The sequence below is a fragment of the Punica granatum genome, chromosome 3 (assembly GCF_007655135.1).
Source record: "Punica granatum isolate Tunisia-2019 chromosome 3, ASM765513v2, whole genome shotgun sequence".
Classification (NCBI taxonomy): Eukaryota; Viridiplantae; Streptophyta; class Magnoliopsida; order Myrtales; family Lythraceae; genus Punica; species Punica granatum.
Window position 1 is genome coordinate 8,664,336 of NC_045129.1, and position 12,723 is coordinate 8,677,058.

The following is a 12,723-nucleotide window of genomic DNA, read 5'->3' on the forward strand; positions in this document are numbered from 1 at the left end:
AATGATTCTAAGTTAATTCTCACGTAATTTGGAGACTCTCAGGTCTCAAGTTCGAATTCCGGAATCATAAGTTAGGGTGGATTTTTTGGCTTGGGTTTGGAGTTATTTTTTATTTTTGTGAATTATACTAAGCCATCGGTAGTGTTACGCTAACGAGATCAGTGCTTTAATAAAAGTTCGTTTGATATGTTCGCAATTGAATACGAGAGCCTGAACATTGCGTAGTGGGAACAACAATATTGTCATCACCATTGTCTACCTTAAAGAGGGAACCCGATTGGCCATTTCTTTAATAAAAGTTTCTATGTTTTCCTTTGAGGCCTTGAAGTTCTTTTGTTTCTCACTAAGCCCCATCTTCTTTGCCAATATTAACAATTCCACCTTACAACAACCATTTTCTATTTTCTAGTGTTTGGGATATTTTGATGAAAATCAACGTTCAGCTTCGAATGAAATTCAAACAAGAAGTTTTGTCAGTGCCAGTGACGGCGACCCACGATAATGGCAACATAGCTCCTCATTATTCTAACATTTTTAATTGCGTGCACGGTCGAAATGGACACTAACCTAAAAGAAATATGAAAATTTTAACTTGTAAATTATTTTTCTAAAGATTATATTATTTTTTGTGGTTGATCGAATGAATTATGTTGATTTGGAGTTGCTCTAAAAAATTAGAGAGAGTAAGGAAAATGAAGATTTATACTCCAAATAAAACGGGACCTAAAATAATGCAACGTCATATCTCCATTTTTATTCAAGTTTTTAAGGAGAATAATCACGTAAAAGTAGCATATGACATTTGGTAGTAGCCACCAATATACTTATAATTTGAATTCGGAATTGGAATTTTTATTCCCGCAAACACCACAATTTGATTGGTGAATAGGTAGGGATGACAGTGGTGTGCATACCAAGAGAAGCACAACTGTACCACATTCTAAAACTACACCCCGTATCGGTAACAACAAAAATTCGCGATTATCCGTGCACTAAGAAATTAAATTAAATAAAAACATAACAATTAAAGATATAAATTAAATCAAAACCTATAAATGAGAATTATCCATGAATTAGTATTCTATCTCTATAATTTTATTAGGTTTTTATTAAATACATTAAGAAATATTGGGATTGGGCTTGGACAAAACTTGGAATGTTAGCATAATCTATATATGTATAAAAACATAAAGGTTGTGGTGCGATTTTTGTTCACAATTGTTTTCAACCATATTCGTACCACACCGTAGCAGCTCTTGAAATTAAAAATCATATATGCACCATAACCATTTGGTATAGTTATGTAGTGCAGAAAATAATGTTGTTATCAGCTGTTACAGTTTTTCACCAACGCCCTTGTCGTCCCAATTAATTAGTTGATGACGCAGCGTGTGAGCTATCACTTGATGCTACCATAACAAAATATAACTAAATTATAATATATATATATATATATATATAATATGTAATGCCATGTTAGTTCATTGTGATATAATAGGCAGGTAATCGAATTGCAATATTAATAAAATTTTGTTTGTTTGATAAGGGAAAAGAAAAATTGGGAATAAGAATTTTGTGTTTGGTCGGTTGGAATAAACAAATAATACATAAAATGAAAAGATAGAAGACCAAACACTCCCATCTAACAAAAAAATTTAAAAAAAATTAGAAATAAAAAGAAGAAGATGGAAATGAACCCAGTCATGGGACTTGCGAGCCTTGAGGCTGGGTTGGTAATAGCACTGCGAACCCATCCATGGGCTTGGGAGCCCTGGTGTGGCTCGAGGCTCATTCTCAAATGAGGGTTCGAACCCTACATGAGCGCCCAAGTCAGATCTAGCTTGGTGAGGTCCGATTTGTCTTCACCGAGGCTAGATTTGGTCTCAACTGCTCAAAAATAGTCAAGAGAGTCCCATTGTTTCGCTGCCAATGGTGGGCGGCGATGGCAATGGTGAAGGAATTGGTGGAAAGGTGACGTGTTTTGAAGATTCGACTAATAGTTGATGGTATTTTGATTATTTTTGTTTTTACTATGCATGAGTAATTTCAATTATACGTCAATAAGTAGGACAGTGGGACGTGGTTATTCAACCTCCATTACATATCAAAAGCCCCATTGGTGATTGCTATTACGATTATGGATGTAAACAAATAGCATAACGGGAATTACATGCGTAATCGAATTCCCGTTGCATGCAATCAAACGCGGCTTCTGGAAAACTTTGGTATCCAAGGTGTAAGTAAGGTTGTAGTTTGAGGACCAATTGAGAAACTTTTCATAGTTATAAGGGTATTTCTGCAATTAAGCCAACGCCTTACCGCTGCTTCTGCATTTCCAGAAGCTTCTGAAAACTCTTCAACATGCCGTCTGCCCCCTTCGTGCCTCGTGGCACTGAGCCGAGCTGAGCTAAGCTAACCCTCTTAAACCCTACCGACCAGAGTCCTTAAACCCTGCACTCACTCGGATCCATTCCCGGCGATGGCGACCTCCGTTCTCCTCCTCTCCCTCCGCCGCCGGGAGCTTCTCAGCTCTCCCTTGGCCGCTCACTGATTCGTATGCTCCCTGCTCTCTCTCCCTCTCTCTCTCTCTCTCCCTTTCTGTTAGCTCTCTTTTTGTTCCATTTTTGTGGTTCTTGTGCTGCTAAGAGCAACTACATTCATTTCACCAAGAGAAAATTCATGGGAAGCTCTTATTTCAAGACAAATTTGGCCCTTTCCGAAGGATCTGGCTCATTTTCGATTCGATTGAGGATTGCTCCTCTTATACTGGAATTGTTGATTTTGCTCAAATATATGCGTTTGCCCTGATAAAAGCTGCTTGCGATTAGTTTGACCTCAAAATTACGAGCTCGAAGTGCTAATGTAGCATCATATTCTGAATAAGTTATATTTCTTCCGGTGAAATTCACTTGCTTTTATGTTAGTTCAACTTTATGTCATTGCTGATTTTGATAGAAAGGGAGAGTGTGACCCGATATAGTCTGCAGGTTATGGAACAACACTGCCATTGATTTTATGCATTCATGCTTCTGGAAGATTTTACATTATTGTTCTCCTCATTCAGTGCTGATACAATGAAGTATATCACTTACCTTCAAAAATTTCATGTAGGTGTCTGCCAATTTGAATTCATCTTATGCTTCTCCTACCGTTAGTAGATGGGCGAGCTCAATAAGACCTTTTTGGTAGATTTCATTTCTGTATAATTTGTCCCTTAACGGTTCTAGCTGCTGTATCTGACTGTTGTTTACCCTGCATACAGTTCGAAACTGGCAGACAACGGTGTCATTGGTATTGATTTGGGAACCACCAATTCCTCTGTGGCTTTTATGGAGGGAAAGGTAGAATGACTTTAACTTCTCATCAGTTCGATTGACGCATATCATTACATATTCTTAAGTTGTCTAAAATTTTCTCCCCTTTTCAGATCCTAAAGTGATTGAGAACAGTGGGTGCACGTACAACTCCATCGGTTGTTGCTTACCCAGAAGGGGGAGCTGATGGTGGGAACCCCAGCCAAATGACAAGCTGTAACCAGCCCTACAAACACTTTCTTTGCCACTGAACATCTCATAGGAAGGCGCTTCAATGATCCCCAGACACAAAAGGAAATGAAAATGGTTCCATATAAGATTGTCGGGGCTCCGAATGGTGATGCTTGGGTCGAAGCCAATGGGCAGCAATACTCTCCTAGCCAATTGGGGCTTTTGTTCTTACCAAAATGAAAGAAACTGGAGAATCATATCTCTGGAAAACTGTGTCCAAAGCTGTAGTCACCGTTTCAGCTTGTTTTAATGATGCATAGAGACAGGCAACAAAGGAAGCTGGAAGAATTGCCGGTCAGGATGTTCAAAGAATCATCAATGAGCCCACTGCTGCTGCCCTCTTATATGGGATGAACAACAAGGAAGGGCTTATTGGAGTATTTGATCTTGGTGGTGGAACCTTTGATGTGTCAATTTTGGAAATATCAAATGGCGTCTTTGCGGTAAGATCGGTTTTTTTTGCCTTTCTACTATTCCTCTAGGAGGGTAGGTTTATTAAAATTGGTTTTGTGACAGGTTAAAGCAACCAATGGAGACCCATTCTTGGGAGGCGAAGACTTCGACAATGCACTGCTAGAATTTCTAGTGAGTGAATTCAAGAGAACTGAAGGGATTGATATGTCAAAAGCATAGGCTTGCACTGCAGAGGCTTCGAGAAGCAGCTGAAAAGGCAAAAATAGAACTTTCCTCTACGTCCCGGATCGATATTAATCTTCCATTCATAAATGCTGATGCTTCTGGTGCAAAATATTTGAACATAACATTCACTAGGTCGAAGTTTGAGACTATAGTTGACCACTTGATCAAAAGGGCCAGAACCCTAGCAAGAACTGCCTGAAAGATTTTGGTATTTCAACCAAGGACGTAACTGAAGTCTTGCTTGCTGGAGGAATGACTCGAGTGCCTACGGTACAAGAGATAGGCTGGAGATCTTTGGGAAAGCCCAAGTAAAGGGGTCAACCCTGATAAGGTTGTCGCAATGGGAGCTGCTATTCAAGGAGGCATCCTCTGGGGTGATGCGTAGGAGCTACTTCTATTGGATGTCACTCCATTTTCTCTAGATATCGAAACTCTTGGAGGCATCTTCATGAGATTGATTGGCAGGAACACCACCATTCCCACAAAGAAGTCACATGTAGGCCCTTCTCCTCTATTTATGGAAGTTCCCTTCAGTACATTTGGAATGGCCTGATGCATAGACTTCAACAGAGGCTATTTTGTCAATATATTCACATCCTCTAAATAGTGAAATTTGATTCATTGAAAACCTTCATTACGGGTCTCGTACTCATGATATCTGCTGTGCAGTAGTTACTGTTCCATTTCATGTTTTCAGGTATTCTCGACAGCAGCTAATGACCAAACCCAGGTAGGCATCAAAGTCCTTCAAGTAGTGCGTGAAATGGCAGCAGACAACAAGCTATTGGGGGAGCAAATAGAAGTGGCTTTTGACATTGATGCCAATGGAATCGTGACTGTTTCAGCAAAGGACAAGGCCCCAGGTAAGGAGCAACTTATCACAATCCGATCCCCTGGTGGACTGTCGGATGATGAGATCAAGAAAATGGTGGAGGAGGCAGAATTGCATTCCCAGAAAGACCAAGAGAGAAAGGCTCTGATTGACATCAAGAACAGTGCTGACACGACAATCTGCAGCAATTGAGAAGAGCTTGGGTGAGTACCGTGAGAAGATCCCTTCTGAGGTCGCATCGGAGACGGAATCTGCAGTGGCAGATCTCGGGAACGTAGTAGCGGGCAAGAACATCGAGGAGATCAAGGCCAAGATGGATGCCGCAAATAAGGCCCGTCTCAAAGATCAGGGAGCACATTTCTAAGGGCTCTGCAGGGACGTCTGGGTGTTGATCAGGCACCGGAAGTAAAGAAGTAAACTTTTCATTTCTGCACTTTTGTTGATCAATTTTTTGCTGGTTAAGCGAGCCGCGGTCAATGTGCTTCCTGGGAACGGGGATTCAACCAGTTATGTTGATGAGGCCCTGTGGGGACAGAATAACAGTTTTTATAATTTTTGTGGTTTCATGTTTAAATTTTGAGCGGTTCTCTTTGTTTCTTCAATATTCGAAATCTTGGAGTTTATTTCTTGCATGAGGTTGCGGCAGCCGATGAAGTTAATACTTTTGGGTATGCACATGTGCTGACATCTTCCGCTGTAGAGGAAAAATTCATCCCGTAGCCGATCTTCTAGTATTTGAGTTTACTGGCGTTATGCAGACTGCATTAGGAAACAATTACCCAACTCCCTGAAGTTTTCTGCTCATCTGAAAGAGTATGTTAAGGGTCTACTTGCATATCATACCAGCATTAAGTGCCAAACATGATGCCTGCGACGAAGATGAACTTGGACAATACCCGAGACGAACATGACCAAGCGCTCGATACATATTCTGAACCGTTCTCAAAGTAATGCAAAATTATTGCAAATAACATGATCCCCCATGGGCCATGACAATTGGACATCGGTTGGTTTGTTTCATCTTCAAGATCAGGCTCTCAGATTCTTAAAAGCAGATATTCTAAGTTCAGCTTATTCTATTGTTCATTCTTCCGTCCCACTAATGAAGGGACTATATATACATATATATATATATATATAATGTCTCATTACATAATTCGAAATAAATTAATGTTGTACCAAAAGCATGCTCCGGAGGCAACGAACTTCGTTCTGCCTTGAGACGTGAGCTTTTATTTCTATATTCAAAGACACCACGTATAGGTCATATATATATATATATATGTATGATGTCACCGGGCATCAGGGCAGGTAGCCATCGAATGTTTGATATTATTTTGTACATATCTCACATTTGCCGTCAGCCTCATAGTCATGCAGCTTGGTCTCAGTAAAGATCCAGCCTAGCTTTACTTAAACCACAACTATTGAGAATGTGTTCAAGGAAAGTCGGAAACTGACGATATCGACTTTCCTTGGAGAGAGTCCTTCCTACAAAGGAAGGCAAAGTTTGAAGCCAATGACATCGACTTTCCTAGAAGACACTCCCTTCCTACCAAGAAAGGTGGTTAATCTTCTACAAAAACCAGCACGAAGGGAAAATTTTCGATACAGATGAACGAGGCATTCTTTAGATCAGATCAATCATATAGCTTATTCAATCAAGGGAAATCTAGCCTATGGTTACCTTGGCAAACTCACAATGCTAAGCATATAGCTAAAATCAAAAGCTAGTGGAGATAGAGTAGCCTAAATTTTCAAGAACAACGTGGTGGCTTGATCAAGCAGAAACTTACTCAAGAAGCTGCAATTCATCTGTTAATCATGAACTAAATCTTAGTACCATGTAAATTACACTATGATCCAAAGTCACGAGGAGTTTCCACAACAGAGTGAATAGGAGAGAAACCAAGCCACGAGCGCATATGACAAATGATCAAGCTATGAAGCTCCCACACTAATCAACAATTGATCTTCTTTTAATTATTTAAGAGTGACAAGATAAGCTGTTCAGGAATATATGGAATCATAGATCAGCTAACGAAGATGATGGACGGGTCACAGCAGCATTCGTCGATAAGGCAGCAGCAACACAAAGCGGCAAGACTGCAAAGAAAAAAGATCAGTCCCAAGTATCAGAAGACTTGCATCACAAATGTTGCAGACTCGGAAAAGCATATAGTAACACACAAAACAATTAGCTAGAGACATCAGCTGAAGGAATTATTCTATTTGTCGCACATAATTCATAAACTAAATCCCAAACGAAATAACGTGATCACAGACTAAACCCTTCATTTAGTGAAGCAGGCACTAAAGAAAACCAGGATGTTCTTTGTTCGGAACGAATGCTATCACGGAAGTCTTGTCTGGCTCACAATGCAGATAAACAATCTGACAATAAAAGTTCATTACTTTGCTTCAGTTAAACGAATCTCCGGAAAAGCTTAAACGGCCAAAGAAGTAATGACGCTTTCACTGCATTATCCCCCTCAAGACACAGTAGCACAGTATGCCTATTCCGACTATCCAAACTGGCTGGTGTTATAATTCACACATACCTTTGCCATCACAGAAGAGGGAGGCAGAAGAAAGTTTCATCATAATTTGGCCAACTAAAAGCAAGGGATCACCCACACAAGAGATAAAAGAAAGAACAGATTTTTCTTTTTTTTAGGAGAATGGGGACATACCATCCTTCAAGAAAACCAGGTTCCCTGCGTGGCGGTGGCGGAGGGGCATAGTATTGAGGCGGAGCCTGCACCGGTGGGCCTTGATAATAACCTATAAACACCAGCAACAGTTTAACACAAAATCCAGAACAAAATGAGGAAGTATTTCACTAGCAGACCACAGTATACAATAACAAAATTACAGAGATCCAAAAGGAGGGGGAAAAAAAAGGATACAGAACAATCCAAAGTAAGCGAGGCAAAATTTTCCTGCACATTCAACTAATGATCTAACAAATTGTCCAAAAAATGCTAATAGAAAGAAGCTCAGGAGGCTTGAATTGTGTCGGTGTGACCTACGGGTTAAGGAGTGGAAAGAACATGATGAACCCCGACAGACAAAACTTCATGGGCACATTGAATTCCTTAAGCAGTCTACCCAATGAATGCATTTTAGCATATGGATGATTAGGAACACTCCTTGGCGACCCACATTCAGCTCACACACGCACATAAAGCGAGAGAGAGAGAGAGAGAGAGAGTGACCTTGAGCAGGGTAAGGGTAACCGTACTTGGGGTCGCTCATTATCTCGAGGATGAGGACGAGGATGAGCAGGCAAGGAGAGAATGGCTGATATTTGGTAAAGAGGACAGTGATTGAGGAAGAAACAGTTTTATGGGTTCTTCTCGACGTGGGGCTGTTCCTTTCCGTTCTGTTCTGTTTTTATAGATCAGTCCCTCCCACAGAGAGAGAGAGAGAGAGAGAGAGAGAGAGCGCGACAAGGAAAGGTGCCGGTCCGCGTTTTCTAGCAGCTTCTACACGTCAGTGTCGCATCATCAATATACGCTTTCCACTTCAACCTTGGCATCTTATTAAGCAAATCCCAATTCCCGCGGCAATGTATATATTTTTTCCCATTACAAAAGAAATTTATGGTATATTAATATAAGGAAATAAAAATTTCAAAGAAAAGAGTATAAATAATTTTATTGATGAAAATCTAAGATGGACTAGCGACGAATATGCGTCATTGTCCTGAACTAAGGGTGTAAATGAGCCGAACTCCGAATATACTAGACTCTAACTCGGCTCGTTTATTAGTTAGCGAGCTCAGGCCCGAGCTGGAGCTCGTGCGAGCCTAACTCTTCGAGCTTAGTCTAGGCTCGTATAACCTTGCCATGCCAGCAAAGCTCGACTCGTATAAGGCTCGTGAGCTCAAGCTCGTATAAACTCAGGAGCTTGAATTCACATGGATTTGAATTGGATTACCGTAATAACTCATAATATATATATATAACTTATAAGAATATATATGTATAAATAAAAAGCTCATATAGGCTCGTGAGTTTCATTAGTCGAATATAATCGAGTTCGGTTAGGCTCGTTTAATAGACGAGCTCAAGCTCAGACAAGCTCGAGTTTTATAAGAGCGAGCCGAATTTGAATTTTCATCGATTCGAGCCCGAACCATTCACGAATGTCGTTTACGCTCTTACCCTGAACTCCGTATCATTGCGTATTTACTTGTTTCCTAAGGATAAGTTTCTGTTTCCTTCATTTTCAACTTCCCCAGAAACGGTTTCCATTTATAGCTCCATATTTATTATATTATTATCCCTAACATTTTTCTCTTTCTTTCTTTTCCCGACGTGGGTATAATTAAAAGGCAAATTTCACCCACATGTATTAGTTAAAAAGGTTGAATGCCTAATCTCCTAAATTAAGATTTGGAGTATTGCTAATAGGAATAATTCATGATTAGAAGAATTTTATTTTCTTAGTGAGCCAATCAGTTTGAACTGAATTAATTCAAACCCATCAGACTTATGAATACCTGAATATAAAAAAATAAATGTCATGCATAAACTGACCAAAACACCATAGAATAACAAAAATTAGGAAATACGAAGGTTAGCTAACCTAGCTCCAACAATATCTTCAAAAGGCGGCATAACTTCTACCGATGGTGCCGACTAGAGTGCAGTCGATGATAAACTCTCCGAATTTCATGCAGCCAATCAACAACTTGTTTCCGATGGAGTAAAGTAACGACGTACATTGATGATCCAATCCAACTCCAAGAGGTGATGGGTGGAGTCCGCCAGAGAAAGTTATATGGGTTATAGGGAGCACAGGACTCTCCATACCCATAGCAGTTGAGATGTCAATGTTTACAGTTTCCTACACGGTGCTTGGCCCGGCCGGGTAGCACAGTGCACGGCATGATTTGCCACCATTTTGGGGTTGGGAAGAGTCAATATCTTTTAGTACTAAAATTAATTAAGGGCCACAAATAACGTAATCACAACAGATCTAATGGTCCCAAAGGTATAATGATATTAATTTTTCGACAGCTATATACAATCGCCCAATTTCTATAGTAACACGAGGTTAATTGCTAGCACCAAACATATAGGAAATTGGTTGAGGTTCACTAACAACCTTGATTAGGGCTGTGGTGGCCGGAGTTAAGCCACCGTAGCCGCTATCTTCTTCTTGTCGCTCTCTCTTGTTGAGCGAAGAGAGAGACGGAATACTGCAAAACGGTGGTGACCCGACACAACCACCTTCATGCCTCTCCTTTCAATTCCTTTATGTGGCAATTTTAGTATATTCAAAAGAGTAGTCGGGGTAATTCTATCTTTCTGGCTATAATATTATCCCGATTCTTCTTAAACTCATCTCTAACTGGGATTAATTGCTTAATATCTATATCCTGGCGAATTCCTACTTAATTTCTATCCAATAATCACCAAACATAAGCTTAAGATTTCAAAAAAGCTCTTTATCGGGCTACTAACCGTTTATTTTTTCTGTCTGTATCTTAGTATGCAAAATTCTAACGGGTCTAATTCTATTCGAGTTGGATTGGTCCGCTAAGGGATATGATTCTCCCAATTAAGAATTTTTTTTATTTACAATACTCAAAATTGAAATTTTATTTAAGGGAAATAAAAGTGAACCGCTTCAACCAACCATGATTGGTCACCAGACGTTGCTTCAATGTATATTATAGCTTCTTCTCCTTCTCCCCAGCAAAAAGAAGGAGGGGAAAAAGGTACGCGTGGTATTATATGTGTGATAAAGTTTTTTCTTTTTCGGCACCAAGAGGAGATTGGTGCATATAAAAAAGGCAAAGTAAACAAACATGGGGATAGACCTACCTTAGGAAATATTCTTATTCTCCCAAGAAAGTGATGAAGAAATACATGTACATGTTTCATCCATAAATAAATACATACATGTACGTGCAATAAAATTACGTCAAGTTTAAATCTTATAAATGAAGAAAATTTATAATTGAAAAGGTTTTATTTCTTAATGAATCAATCGAGCTCGTGCGTAGATTAATTCGGACTTATTATTAGACTTTTAAATATCAACTTATGCACATCATGAAAAGTAAGAAAGCTCCGTCAGATGTGCACATGAGATTGTAGGTGGCAAAAATGGTGGGGGAATGATATGTTTCCTTGTATACACTTTGCCTTAGTCACGCGAATTCATTCTTTCTGTTATAGGAATTTTTTTTTAAAGTTACAAAAGAAATTTATGAGTCTAATATAATTAAATAAAAATTCTAATATCTAATAAAAGGTAAGTATAGGCAATCCCACCAAGTATCAAACTTGGAACCTTTTGATTATTAGGTAAGGTCATACGCCACCTCACTACACCCTTTTTAGTTAAAAAAACTCCTTATCAATTCCATGTTGATCTCTACTTTGGTTCGTGTAAATGTTCCTCAAGCAAAAAAATAGGCAAGAAATTCAAATAACAAGATCTCTAGTTTGATCTTCCATCACTTGACAATGGGGATGGGGGCTACGTAAGCCCGATTTTTGATGTGAATTCGGCAGATCGTCCCCCCTAATGGGAAAGAAAGGCAGAAAGAAATAAGAAAGAGATTATTCCCTGAGAGCTTGTCCAGTACTACCAGTACCAGAAATGCATCTGTGTGTAAGCATAGCATTTATGGTCAAACCCGCCCAGGCCAGGACATCCGGCAGAATGCTTGGCCTTTTGCGCTGGAAGCGACACCCGAAGGGTGAGCTTCTGGCGATTAGCTTCTAGCACTAGATAATAGGTATTAGGCATTCTGAGCTGGAAGGAGGCAAGTAAACGAAGGGAGGCATTTTTAGGCTAATTACGTAAAAAGACATGACCTTTGCTCAAGTTCTCAATTCTAGCACGATCTTTCAGAAATAGTATAGAAAAATAAGACATTTCAGTGTAATCTCAAATTTAGCACTCTGTTAAATATTCCGTCAATTTTAATGGTATTGGCTAACTAGTTATTAACAGTGCCATATATCGCCATATTATTTGAGTGGACCCATATTTTTTATTTAATAAAAATAATTCGAAATTTTTTTTTAAAAAGGAAGGGTTAGGCTATAAATAAGCAAAGGGAGAAGGGGGCCGGCGAGGCAGGCGGTGGTGGCGGTCTCGATTGCGGCAACCACCCCCAATCGGGGTCAGCGGCCACCACAGAGGTCACCGTCGACCCCAATTGGTGGGTGGTGGCCGCAATTAGGGCCACAGTCGCCGAAATCGAAGGAGCTCCGATTTCGAGGCTCCTTCGATTTCGACGGTGTAACCTCGATTACAACCACCATCCCCCCTAATTGGGGTTGGTAGCCATGACAGAGGTCGCCGTCGATTGAGCTCCTTCAATTTCGGCGGTGGTGGCCTCTATTGTGGCCACCCCCCACCCCCACAAAATCAAGGTCAACAGCGACCATTTGTGATGGCCGCTGATCCCGATTAGGTGTAGTGGCTGCAATTGAGGCCACTACCACCGACCCCCTCCTCCTTTTGCTTATTTTCAGCCTGACTTTTCCTTTTTTAGAAAAAAAATTAGAATTATTTTTATTAAATAAAAAATGTGGGGTCCACTCATTGAATAATATGGCGACACGTGACACTGTTAATGCCTAATCAGCCAATACCATTAGAATTGATGGAATATTTAACGGTGTGTTAGGTTTGAGACTAAAATGAAAGGTCGTGCCTCTCTGTACTACTTTCAAA

At 40.0% G+C, this 12,723-nt stretch overlaps 1 long non-coding RNA gene and 1 pseudogene across 1 annotated transcript; one reads left to right on the forward strand and one right to left on the reverse strand.

The window, feature by feature from the left end:
- The first annotated feature begins 2,341 nt into the window (after positions 1 to 2,341).
- LOC116200682 lies at positions 2,342 to 5,648 on the forward strand (annotated as a pseudogene).
- A 1,151-nt stretch (positions 5,649 to 6,799) lies between these two features.
- Positions 6,800 to 8,402, reverse strand: LOC116200683. The gene is made up of 3 exons (XR_004155719.1): positions 8,235 to 8,402; positions 7,710 to 7,800; positions 6,800 to 7,122 (listed from the first exon to the last, which is right to left on the reverse strand). It is a non-coding gene; the product is annotated as an uncharacterized LOC116200683 (long non-coding RNA).
- Between the last annotated feature and the right edge of the window lie 4,321 nt (positions 8,403 to 12,723).